Source organism: Schistocerca serialis, chromosome 5 (genome assembly GCF_023864345.2).
Source record: "Schistocerca serialis cubense isolate TAMUIC-IGC-003099 chromosome 5, iqSchSeri2.2, whole genome shotgun sequence".
Taxonomy (NCBI): Eukaryota; Metazoa; Arthropoda; class Insecta; order Orthoptera; family Acrididae; genus Schistocerca; species Schistocerca serialis.
Window position 1 is genome coordinate 615,486,672 of NC_064642.1, and position 13,741 is coordinate 615,500,412.

The 13,741-nt window shown below is 42.6% G+C and overlaps 1 protein-coding gene across 1 annotated transcript in view; it reads left to right on the forward strand.

Annotated features, from left to right (window-relative positions):
- The window catches only part of LOC126482139 (synaptic vesicle glycoprotein 2C-like), a 173,853-nt gene that overhangs the window by 53,265 nt on the left and 106,847 nt on the right, over window positions 1-13,741 (forward strand). The window lies entirely within an intron of this gene.

Sequence of the window (13,741 nt, forward strand, 5' to 3'; positions counted from 1 at the left end):
ACCTAGCAATGTTACACGTCTCACAAATGCCATACGTGCAGTAGTATTTTCTTATGTACGTTCCTATTCCAAATGGGAGGATTTTGTTTTATTTATTCGCAAAAAAAAAGAAAATTAACCTTCCAAAGATTTAGATGAATTTACGACGAACTGTCAGATATCCTGTTAGCCAACTGCCAGTGATGTTTTGGGTGCCTTCAGGGAGGATCCGTGTGGAGGAACCAAAGATACATATTTGTCAGGAGTCTTCAACAATCCTGACCAGATGATTTGTTAGGGTAAATCAAACAAAATATTTTTTCTTCGTGACAGCATTAGACTATGCTCTGTCTCGTCCTTCATATGTCGAACATGATATGAAACATCGCGAGAGGCTCACCTGCTATGAATCCTTACCTGCGATATTTCTATAAGATCTGTGCTATGGAGCACATTTGAAGTCGATGACTTCCGACTTGTGTTATTTTTCCTTTGCCTTTTGCTGTGATCTTAGTGTGTAGATATTGTTGACAATATTTAAGTTTATCAGTAGAGAGAGTTGTAATGTGTGCTTGGCGTGACCTGTTAAGGAAATTTTTTTGTCGGAATCTTTATAGCTAAGTTATTCCGATTAATTTTCGTAATGTGAATTTGTGTTGCTGAAAGTGGATAATAAAGATTTCATGTAAAGTATATTCATGTATTCAGTATCGTATCATGTGCAGAGTGCTTGGGAATGAATGCAAAATGTGAATAGCACTTTTAGTTGTAAGAATTTATCAGTGTTGAGCAGAACCATTGTTTATTAGTCCGTGTCAGCAATCGAAGGAAAGAACCAAATGCAGGAGAAAACTAGACTGACGAAAAATAAAAGACAGAGAGAAGTATAAAGAGAGGCAGCACAGGTTTGGTAGTCATTTACTTGCTTAGAAACTGTGAACGTAGCATAATAAGAAATAAGCTGAAAAATCTATCACACAGTTTTCACCCTCTAGACCACTGAAGTTATTACTTTATGTGTTAACTGTTATACTATCATCATGTCCTTTCTTCTATTCAGAGTTATTCTTATGATACTACTTCGTCGATTCTTCGGACAACTGCTTCGTCCCTTATCAGTAGAAGGATGGATACACCCTGTATCAATGTTGACTAACAGATGTTCGGATACTTTTCATCACATAGCGTAGACTTCTCTTGATCTGTAATACATAAGGAAAAAAATCATGAGACGCAAAATCAAATGATTCATAAATGCATGGTCTCATGGCGACATGATTTCTCAGATTTCTGCTTGCGTCAAGTGGTTTTACGTCCTAAGGCCATCAGCAGAATAATCTTCAGACATTTTCAGTTAGTAGCCGACTGCTGTGTGGTTGCTGCCGTAAAAAAATTGCGTTGAGAACTGACATAAAAAGTTAACGGTTTCTGGGTTAACGTAATTAAAAATTTGTACAGATCAAAACATCTAATAATACCATCAGTAGAAACGACCGTTTTGAGTGCAGCGTGGAACCCAGTCTTCTCTAGGTTAAAGCGGCCGCGGCAGAAACAAAACGATGTCCGAACAGTCCTTGAAGGGCGAATGGTACCAACGCGCCGCCCTATCATCGTCAGGCTTTAGACGTCATCAGATGCGGATACTGAGGGACATGTGGTCAGGACGCCGCTCTCCCTGCTATTCTCAGTTTTCGTCACCGGTGCCGCTACTTCTTTATCGAGTAGCTCCTCAATTGACCTCAAAAAGTCTGAGTTCACCCCACTTGCCAACAGCATTCGGCACACTATGAAGGTGACCATCCACATGATAGCCAAGCCCGACAGCACTTAGCTTCGGTGATCTGACGGGAACGTGAGAGGAAAATATTTCCTTATCGGTTGTTGGACTTAGCTGACGTCACAGCTGGTACCAAGAATATATAAGGTCTACTCCAGCAATAACATGGCCCTTGATACAAAAGCCCTTAACCGACTGAAACTGCTGTCTGGGGTAAACATAATTATATCATTACCCTCATCTATTAATCGATCATCTGCTCCGTATTTAGGTACGCCAATGTTGCCTGGATTAGCGTTACTCTTAAATTATACACGTTCCTTGAAACACTGGAAATAAATACGCTGTGCCTCGCCTTCCACGGTCGCCTACCTGCCAGAACTCCCTTCCTATACCAACACATCCACTTGCTAAACCTTCTTCTCTTCTTCGAGCAACTCAAGATTCATGTAGGAAAACCCTGTCCCCGCACCCAATATCTTTCCCTCTTATTACAAGTCCAGGTACCTGCTGAGCCATGACATCCATGTACCGTCTACAGTGTAGTAGGAGTGTTGATATTTTTACAAATATCATGGCTCCGATATATCGACATTTAAAAAAGATATCATTATCGGCCCCAGATATGACGAAAGAAATATCGATATACCAACGGAAAAAATATCGACGTAGCGGTCTATAACAATAGCGGCTGCTAATTGTAAATATAAAGCCTGTTTTAGAGCACCTATACAGCCCTGTACAGCCCTGTGGCAGGGGTAAAATATAGAGAGCGAAAAGCTATTTACAATTTCTACAGAAACCAAATGGCAGTTATAACAGTTGAGGGGCATGAAAGGGAAGCAGTGGTGGGGAAGGGAGTGAGACACGGTTGTAGCCTATCCCCGATGTTATTCAATCTGTATATTGAGCAAGGAGTGAAGGAAACAAAAGAAAAATTCAGAGTTGGAATTAAAATCCATGGAGAAGAAATAGAAACTTTGAGGTTCGCCGATGACATTGTAATTATCAGAGACAGCAAAGGACTTGGAAGAGCAGTTGAACGGAATGGACGGTGTCTTGAAAGGAGGATATAAGATGAACATCGACAAAAGAAAAACGAGGATAATAGAATGTAGTCGAATTAAATCGGGTGATGCTAAGGGAATTAGATTAGGAAAGGAGACACTTAAAGTAGTAAATGAGTTTTGCTATTTGGGGAGCAAAGTAACTGATGATGGTTGAAGTAGAGAGGATACAAAATGTAGACTGGCAATGGCAAGGAAGATGTTTCTGAAGAAGAGAAATTTGTTAACATCAAATGTAGATTTAAGTGTCAGGAAGTCGTTTCAGAAAGTATCTGTATGGAGTGTAACCATGTATGGAAGTGAAACGTGGACGATAAATAGTTTAGACAACATGATAATAGAAGCTTTCGAATTGCGGTGCTACAGAAGAATGCTGAAGATTAGATGGGGAGATCACATAACTAATGAGGAGGTATTGAATGGAATTGGGGAGGAGATAAGTTTGTGACACAACTTGACTGGAAGAAGGGATCGGTTGGTAGGACATGTTCTGAGACATCAAGGAATCACAAATTTAGTATTGGAGGGCAGCGTGGAGGCTAAAAATCGTAGAGGGAGACCAAGAGATGAATACACTAAGCAGATTGAGAAGGATGTAGGTTGCAGCAGGTACTGCGAGATGAAGATTCTTGCACAGGATAGAGTAGCATGGAGAGCTGCATCAAACCAGTCTCAGGACTGAAGACCACAACTTTCTGCACATCAACAAGCTAGCCGCCTGCCTACCCCCCTTAGATCAAGAATTGAAAGGAAAACGATGCACTTTCGCACCTGGCGATAACCACTTTGCCGACAATGATGATGAAGTTTGGTTTGTGGATCGCTCAACTGCGCGGTCATCAGCGCCCGTACAAAATCCCATTTTTTTAAACAATCCAAATAGTTTACACAGTCCAATCCAGCCACTGTCACAAACGATGACGATGAAATTATGAGGACAACAGAAACATCCAGTCCCCGGGCAGAGAAAATCCCCAGACCTGCCAGGAATCTAACCCGGGACTCTTGTGATCCAGAGGCAGCAACGCTAGCCACTAGACCACATGCTGTGGACTTTGCTGACAATTTTAACTGCATGTAAGTGGCACAATAAATGGCGTCCGTCTTTCGGTTTCGTCACATATCCGAACTGCCCGGAACGCTTCATGTCGACTTCTCTGTTTTTTCATTTCTTCCATCACCAGCGACCTAGTAGTTGTAGCGTCAAAATTGCGTTGCGAAGTTGAAAGTTGCAGTTTCTGTAGGTAACGCCTAGCGCCGATTACATCAACATTTCCCTTAACAAACCTCCACCCAACGCAGAGTCCAATCTTTTCGTTTAGATATTTGTTCATCATTTTCAGCAACTGTTTTTGAAAAATGCTGATGTGAGAAATAGTACATTAGCTGCATTAATTTTTTTTTAACACAAAAGGTGTACAATTTCTTCACATGCATCCGAAATCTGGTATTTAAATGACACCGCCGCCCTCTCCCCCCCCCCCCCCCCCCCCTTGCGAAAAAATATATTATAAAATAAAAATATCGTCCCTCTATATTATCTTTTCAGTATCGATTTATCGAGTAATCACATATCGCACTTCACGGACAATATCGATATATAGATGTATCGACGTTTTATCAACAGCCCTACCAAATACCTCCATTTCATAATGATTCTCTCCCGCCGGAACTTCAACCAAATCTCATTATCCAATTATCAATTACTTCTAATTAAGAACGTTACACCCCAGAACCTCACTTTTATTTTCTCCCTCCGCCCTTCTCTCCCTCAATAACCTCTAGTTGACTTCTGTGGATTCGCAGAGCCGCGTTGTAGTACTCATCATTACATCTCCATCATGAACATGATCATTTTAATACACCACCAGTACCACCATTTTAACAAAGCCTCATCAACATCATTTATTGTCGTATTATAACTTTCGTGTAAATTCATCTAAAATGTATAGGGCTACTGGGTTTGCCTCCTGTAGATCGTCACGCGCAGTGTCTCTGGTGTTTCGGCAGCGACGTGCAATTTCGTCTTGCAGCGTGTAGCTGTGATTAGGCCAAACAAATACTGCTCATCACGTCTTTCATAAGGCTACCAGCATCGAGGGAAAGTGTCTTTTTTCTCTTTACAAACAAAATTATTTTTAAAGTGGAATTCTATGTGCCCATTCCATAGCGTGCTCCCAGTTTAGACTAGTGCGTTATTCATTTATCGATATGTATTAACCTGAACACGTAACACATGAAGATACTGTGCAGCGCCCTTCTGCGTGGCGATGACACACGTTACGGGGCAGGGCAGTGCTGTTGCTCCTGGAGTACTCGTTATTCCTCGTGTTTTACTGCTCCTGTTAACGCATATCGGTACCACGAAGATCCCGCTAGACTAATTTGGGACCGCTCTGTCCAACAGCCGAGTAAAATTTCATTTTAAAAATAATTTTGTCTGTAATGGGAAAAAAATTGTCTAAATATTCACCCTTCAATAAGGCACATTTTTCACAACTCGTAAATCATATCGTCGTTATTCCGGAAATACTTTCCATGCAATGGTCTGTTCATCCAATGAATGGGGAAGAAGGCTCTGAGTGCCATATCAAGAGAATAGAGAAGTGATCTAATGTTCAGTAGAGCAAAAAATAAGTGTGTTTGAAAGTGTGCTGTGCAGAACTGGCTGGTGTGTTGTCGTAGAGTAATAACACCGCCTTGGACAACTTCTGGCAACTCTTCGTCTTGACAGCCTAACCTAACATTATCAGAAGATTTCAAAAGAATGTTTCTTCGATGGTTTGCCCCTTACGAGCATAAGATATGCGCCACAGTATGACAGTCCCCAAAAAACTCAGCATCTCCTTGACCGGTGTTGGCTGGATCGTCGCCTTTATTGGGGCTGATGAATCCACATCTTTTCATGCTTGCTTTGCCCCTATGTCTTGGGTCATAATGATATAACCAGCTCTCTCCCACGATGCTGAGCCGGCTGTTCTTGTGGTCTTTAGTCCCAAGACTGGTTTGAAGCAGCTCCCCATGTTACTCTATCCTGTGCGATCCTGTGCATCCCTGAGTAACTACTGCTACCTACATCTTTCTGAATGAGCTTACTGTATTCATTTCTTGGCTTCCCTCTACGATTTAGCCCCCATACTTCCCTCCAGTGCTAAATTGGTGATCCCTTGGTGTCTCGGAATGTGTTTTATCAGCCGATCCCTTCGTTTGGTCAACTTGTGCCACAAATCTCTTGTCTCACCAATTCTATCCAATACTTCCTCATTAGCTACGTGGTCGACCCATCCATTCTTCAGCATTCTTCTGTAACACAACATTTCGAAAGCTTCTTGTTCAAACTGTTTATCATCCATATTTCACTTCCATACATGGCTACACTCCAGACATGTTACCTTCAGAAAAGACTTCCTAATACTTAAATCTGTATTCGATATTAATAGATTTCTCTTCTTCAGAAATGATTTTCTTGCACTGCCAGTGTAAATTTTATATACTCTCTTCTTCGCCCATCATCAGTTATTTTGGTGCCCAAAAAACTCATGTATTACTTTAAGTGTCTCGCTCCCTAATTTAATTCCGTTAGTATCACCTGACTGATTTCAAGTACATTCCATTATACTTGTTTTGCTTTTGTTGATTTATTTCTTGTATCCTCCATTCAAAACACAATCCACTCCGTTCAACTGCTCTTTCAAGTCCTGTGCTGTCTCTGACAGAATTACAATGTCATTGGCAAACCTCAAAACTTTTATTTCTTCTTCCTAAGTTTAATTGCCCCCCAATTTTTTCTTGTTTCCTTTAATGCTTGTTCATTGTGCAGAATGAATAACATCGGGAATAAGTTGCAACTCTGTCTCTCAGCCACTGCTTCCCTTTCATGCGCCTCGACTCTTACTATTGCCGTCTGGTTTCTGTACGGGTTGTTAGTAGCATTTCGCTCCCTGTCTTTTACCCCTGCTACCTTCATAACTTCAAATAGAGTAGTCCACTCAACATTGTCAAAATCTTTTTCTAAGTCTACGAATGCTGTAAATGTAGGTTTACCATTCCTTAACCTATCTATTAAGATAAGTCGTAGGGTCAGTGTTGCCTCACGTCTTCCTACATTTCTCCGAAATCCTAACTGATCTCCCTCGTGGTCTGCTTCTACCAGTTTTTCCAGTCTTCTGTTGAGAATACGTGTTAGTATCTTGCAACCATGACTTATTAAACTGATAGTTCGGTTATTTTCACATCTGCCAGTAACTGCTTTCTTTGGGATTGGCATTATTATATTCTTCTTGAAGTCTGAGGTTATTTCACTTGTCTAACACGTCTTGCACACAAGATGGAAGAATCTTGTCATGGTTGGCTCTCCAAAGGCTGTCAATAATTCTGATGAAATGTCGTCTACTTCCGGGGCCTTGTTTCAACTTAGATTTTTCTCAGAGCTTTGTGAAATTCTCCTCTCAGTATCATATCTCCCATCTCATCTTCATCTACGTCCACTTCCCTCTCTTAAATATTGCTTTCAAGATTATCTCCCTGGTACAGACACTCTACAAGGTGTTTCCGTAAGAGTGTACAAAAGTGTAACAGGACATAGAGAATGCATCACTGAACAATTTGAGATGGGGAACCTGGGGTGGGAGAAGGCAGTTTAAGGAGATATGGAAGTAAATTTGTCTACCGCTTTGTCTAGCGTTATTGTTTTCCAGCTTGTTTATAACTAACTTTCGTTCAAGTTTCGTTACTGCGCTGTTTACTTACATGTACATTCTTTGTTTCCTGCAAGGAAACAAGGAGCATGAGCCTGATCACGACGAAGTCACGATGCCTCTTTTGTTTACTTTACTTGTCCATATTGTGGTTCTGTTGTATCTTATTTACATTGGCCCCTGACAGAACTTATTGTGAAGCAACAACAGACCCATTCATTACTCAGTGCTATTCAGAGACGTATAGTACAATATGATGGAGCAGTACCGGTACAGTATATCCTGGTCGCTGGATTGGAAAGAGAGGTCCTGTTCCACGGCTTGCGAGGTCACCTTACCTGAATCCCCTCGATTATTTCCTTTGGGGACATCTAAAGTCACTTGTGTATGAGACCCCAGTGGATACAGAGATGGAATTAGTTGGCAGAATTGTAGCTGCTTGTGATGTGATTCGAAACACACCAGGGATATTTGTCAGGGTGTGTCAGATTGTCGTTAGCTGAAGTCATGCTTGTATTGAGGTTGGTGACTATCAGTTTCAGCTCGTTTTGTAAGATACAGTACGAATGGTACGTTTATATTGTCAATGATGGCATTTTCTGTTAACTAATGTAAGTAAAAAAGTACACAATAATAAGATTTTATTCCTATTATCTCCTCAAGCTAGCTTCTCCAACGCCAGGTTCAAAAAATGGTTCAAATGGCTCTGAACACTATGGGACTTAACATCTGGGGTCATCAGTCCCCTAGAACTTAGAACTACTTAAACCTAACTAACCTAAGGACATGATACACATCTGTGCCCGAGGCAGGATTCGAACCTGCGACCGTAGCGATCGCGTGGTTCCAGACTGAAGCGCCTAGAACCGCTCGGCCACATCGGCCGGCTCCCAACGCCAGGTTTCCTACCTCAAACTATTCAGTGGATCGTCCTTTACGTCCTGTTTAACTTTTGCACACTCTTAGGAAAACACCCTGTATATACTCCCTTCAACTTTCAGCTTTCCCTGTTTTGCGTAGGACTGGTTTACCATCTGAGCTCTTGATCTTCATACAGCTGCTTCTCTTTTCTCGAAAAACCTCTTTTAATTCTCTTGTAGGCGATATCTATCTTCACCCCAATGAAATATGCATGTAGATCCGTACATATGTCCTTTAGCCAGTCCTGTTTAGCAATTTTGTACTTCGTGTCAATTTTATGTATTTATTTATTTTTTAAAGAAAAAGTAGGAGTGCGGTATTAAATCCAGCAGGCGCTAACATTTGTCACAATCAAAAAGCCGTACGATATGTTGAAAATAGATTCACGCCTGATTTCACTTTTTCCACAATCGCCTCGATTGTAACACAACGGTCTTCGTGGGCTACGGCCCCCACATCCATTTCAAATTGCGGTTCTCCACAGAGGGAAATGGTCTACCATCTCGTTCTTCGTTACTACGACATGTTAGATCACACTAGAAATCGAGTGCGCCACCTAAATATTGTGCATATAGTGGTATATTCTTGCTGCACACTTCCTGCAACTCAACATGGATTTTTGCAGCGTCGTTCCTCTACAGCTGAAGGAAACGAATTAACTGCACTGCGGCGACGCGGTTTTTTTTTTTTTCTCCCTTCTTACTAACATCGAAAGACCCCACTTACAAGGAGTGCGAGGTTGCAAAAGGCCAATGATGTTTACGGCTTTCGGCGTCACAGGTATTGCCTACCATGCAACCACAATATCAGCTGCTAAGAGCAATAGGGGGCGGGACTGGAGATATCCAGTGGTGAACACAGTATGAGGCACGGAGTGTAGTTTCACTGCTTAGTCGAGAGTAGCTCACAACAGTGCTACAGCGCTAAGGATGTTCATACAAAGCAGAACAATGGCAACAATAAACAAAGCAAATATTGCATTACATCTACAACAGTTGCCGAAGTTGACGTTTCATCAGAAAGGAACCCAAAGAATTTCGCGGAGTGAGAAAGAAGTAGCGTTTTTGCAAGATGAGTCAGTGGAATGTGTGGTGTCGTATACGCTCGACCATGTGGACAATGTACACGAGGAGCACAGTGCTGATGGTGCGTGCTTAACAAGTGAAAGTGGTATTGAAACAGGTGTCGAGCCATGCAGTTCATCATCCGTGTCGGACAGGGAGTGACAAATCCCGTCTCCAATGGAACTTGGTAAAGAACAGTCGTTGTCCAAGGAGTGGATACTAAACATAATTACGTTCTTGGAAAATCATCCTCAGAGTAGGAAATAAAGAATTATGAACAGATTTCGAATAAGTCTGCAAAAATATGACCGACTAGTGCCTAAGAAAAACTATGGATCCAGAATGAGAGTGCTCCACCAACTTTTCTTTTTAATCTCATCTAGTTCGCTTTCGTTCGTTGCATCTGCTCGGGGCGGACGTCGTAAGACATCCATTTTAAGTTCGTTGTTGATCGATTAACTCAGTTTTTTTATTACAGAGGGCAGCTAACCCTCTGACAGAACACGCTGAGCTACCGTGCCGGCGTACCAACTGAGCTACCCAAGCACGACTCACGCCCCGTCCTCACAGCTTTACTTCAGCCAGTCCCTCGCCTCCTACCTTCCAAACCTTTACAGATACTCTCCTGCGGACCTTGCAGGACTAGCACTTCTGAAAGAAAGGATATTGCGGAGAAATGGCTTAGCCAGAGCGTTGGGGATGTTTCCAGAATGAGATTTTCACTGTGCAGCGGAGTGTGCGCCGATATGGAACTTCCTGGCAGAGTGAAAATCTCGTTCTGGAAACATCCCCAAGGCTGTGGCTGAGCCATGTCTCTGCAATATCCTTTCTTTCAGAAGTGCTAGTGCTGCAAGGTTCGCAGGAGAGCTTCTGTAAAGTTTGGAAGGTAGGAGGCGAGGTACTGGCGGAAGTAAAGCTGTGAGGACGGGGCGTGAGTCGTGCTTGGGTAGCTCAGTTGGTAGAGCACTTGCCCGCGAAAGGCAAAGGTCCCGAGTTCGAGTCTCGGTCCGGCACACAGTGTTAATCTGCCAGGAAGTTTCATATCGTCGCACACTCCGCTGCAGAGTGAAAATCTCATTCTGGAAACATCCCCAACGCTGTGGCTAAGACATGTCTCCGCAACATCCTTTCTTTCAGAAGTGCTAGTGCTGCAAGGTTTGCGGGAGAGCTTCTGTAAAGTTTGGAAGGTAGGAGGCGAGGTACTGGCGGAAGTAAAGTTGAGAAGGAGGCGTGAGTCGTGCTTGGGTAGCTCAGTTGGGAGAGCACTTGCCCGCGAAAGGCAAAGGTCACAAGTTCGAGTCTCGGTCCGGTACACAGTTTTTAATCTGCCAGGAAGTTTCAAAACATGGATATTCAGAGGAGGACAAGGTACGCTTGTTACAAAAACTGGTATTTGCACGTTTCAAGGATGCTCGATATAGTTTACAGGATATGCATGGTAGTGACCTAGTACATTATGCTCGTCAAATTACGCGCGACATCGATTACAATGATTTCAAGAGAACCAGTGGATGGTTACATAACTTCAAACAGTGCCACAGAATTGGAATACGTAAGAAACAAAATTTCAAGCAACGTATCAATTCCACGATGCACAGCAAACTGCGGAATCTACCCAAAAATTTGTAAATAAGACAAACAAACTTATCCCACCGTTCAGTAAGGAATTTATTGTCAACTCAGACCAATCAGGATTTGAGGAGAAAATGCACATGAAAGGGACCCTGGGATTTAGAAATACCAAGAGAGTTGTGTTAAGATCAGCTAACTTCAATACCGTAACGCATTCACATAAATTACGTCGATTGTTCATCTGAATGGTAACTTGCCTAGAAAGTTGTTTATTGTGCTCCTAGAATTTGGAACTGCTCTGTCCCATAAGATTCTTTCTCGTGTGCCTGATCTTGCAAGGGCAGTAGGGAATATTCGCGTCAAAGCAAGCAAGAGTGGGAAAATAGGCGTAAGAGAACTGCAACTATGGTATGAGCTCTGCGTTTGGCCTATAGCTAGTCAAAGTAACTTGCTGTTGCTTGATTCCTGCTCTGTGTCTAAACCTCGTACTCCCTTAGAGCAAACTATCTCACCTAAAAAGTTTGTGACATGACAGTTAATACCACCTGGAACCACTGGACAAATTCAGCCTGTGGATGTTTATGTTTTCGGTGCCTAAAAAACATTTTATCGCACTGTCTGCAGCTACTCCTTGAAGGATAGCTCCCTTCACGATGAGCTCCACGACAGACTGTTTCCAATTCGGTTGCATGCCATGATATTCCATCAGTTTTCATTAACCCGTTGCATCAATATGATTCTATATGTAATCTTTAGGAGTTGATACGTAGCTGAACGTCCTGCATGGAACGATCACTTGGCGCGCAATTTCTCATTCGATGTTCACAGTGCAAGTTAATGGCTTGTTTTGAACATTTCTTGAATGTTGACGATATTCGTTTTGTAAAGTGTAATACATACATTCCGTAGAATGTTGATCTCTGGACCTCCCGGATACTCATTTTCTGTCACCTTCCTGATGCACACGGTGCGTCATTAGCAACTAATATTTTTCCTGTCGTAACTGTTGACATAACACTTTCAAATGAGCCTTACTAAAGATTCCACATGCAACCTCGCACTCAATGGATTTATTGTTAGTAGATGCTGCACCAACAGGACTTGCCAGGAAGCGACATATAATGTTCCTCAGCTAAGAAGAAATGCACTGCAAGTGTCAACGAGGTACATAGATATATTTAACTGTAGGACTCTGTGGTTATGAGTTCATTTTACCAGGTCTGTCTGCACTTACTGAATGAGTATATTTCTTTGCATTAACACGTTTGTTCCGAATTTTCACTTTGCATACAGACATTTGCCCTCTGGTCCTTCGGGGTATGCAATCCCAGGAGTAAAAAAAGAATAAGCTCTTTGCACTAATTATTCCACACTTACAACGTACACATTCTCTCTAGTAACCAGTTTAAAGTTTTAATTCAGACCTGTTACTGGAAGAACAGTACCTTTTGTCTGTTAATAATTTGTTTGTAAAAACACACTGTGCTCCAGAAACTGGTTTGAAAAACTTAAAGAAGAAAGTAACTTTCAAAATGGCTGTGAGCACTATGGGACTTAACAGCTGAGGTCATCAGTCCCCTAGCACTTAGAACTACTTAAACCTAACTAACCTAAGGACATCACACACATCCATGCCAGAGGCAGGATTCGAACCTGCGACCGTAGCGGTCGGGCGTTTCCAGACTGAAGTGCCTAGAACCACTCGGCCACTCCGACCGGCGAAGTAACTTTCGCCATGATGTGTTACTGCCAAGTTACATTGCTCGATGAAACTTGGACCATAGATAGAAAGAACTTGTACAGTGTTGTAGAAGTTGTAGCAGGAGGCAATACAAAGTGAGGTTAACAGAAATGACACTTTTATTCAAAGGCTGGAATACACTCAAGTCTGCGATTCACGATGGTCCTCTGTACATTGTAAAAGGGGGAGATGGTTCTTACCAGGCAATTACGACGGGCCCGCAGCTCGTGGTCGTGCGGTAGCGTTCTCGTTTCCCGCTCCCGGGTTCCCGGGTTCGATTCCCGGCGGGGTCAGGATTTTCTCTGCCTCGTGATGGCTGGGTGTTGTGTGATGTCCTTAGGTTAGTTAGGTTTAAGTAGTTCTAAGTTCTAGGGGACTGATGACCATAGATGTTAAGTCCCATAGTGCTCAGAGCCATTTGAACCAATTACGACGGAGGGCAATGCATGAGCTGGAACGCGCTCTCATGCTGGCCACAAGAGTGGTAAGGAGTTCTTGTGGTAGGGCTTTTCATTCCTCCACTGTTGGATGGTCGTTAGTGCACGTGGAGGTGCAGGAGAATGTTTTCCAAAGTATTCCACACGTGCTAGATGCGATTTAAGTCGGGGGGAATATGTATCCGCTGAATATCCTCTCTTACCAAGAGCTGCTCCACCTGCGCTGTTCGGTATGGACCTGGATTGTCATCGACAGAAATGAAATCAGGGATGAACCCACCCTTGAAAAGACGCATATGGAGATGAAGTAAAATGTCACAATACCCTTGACAGGTGAGTGTACCACGTAAAAAAATTTGAAGATCAGTACGCGTGTGCAAATTTTGCCTCCACACGCCATAACAACTCGTCCATCAAAACGAGCATATTAACCCTTACGTATTCACACCTCTCGCTATATGATGGTACGTCCAGAGTCGCTCCACA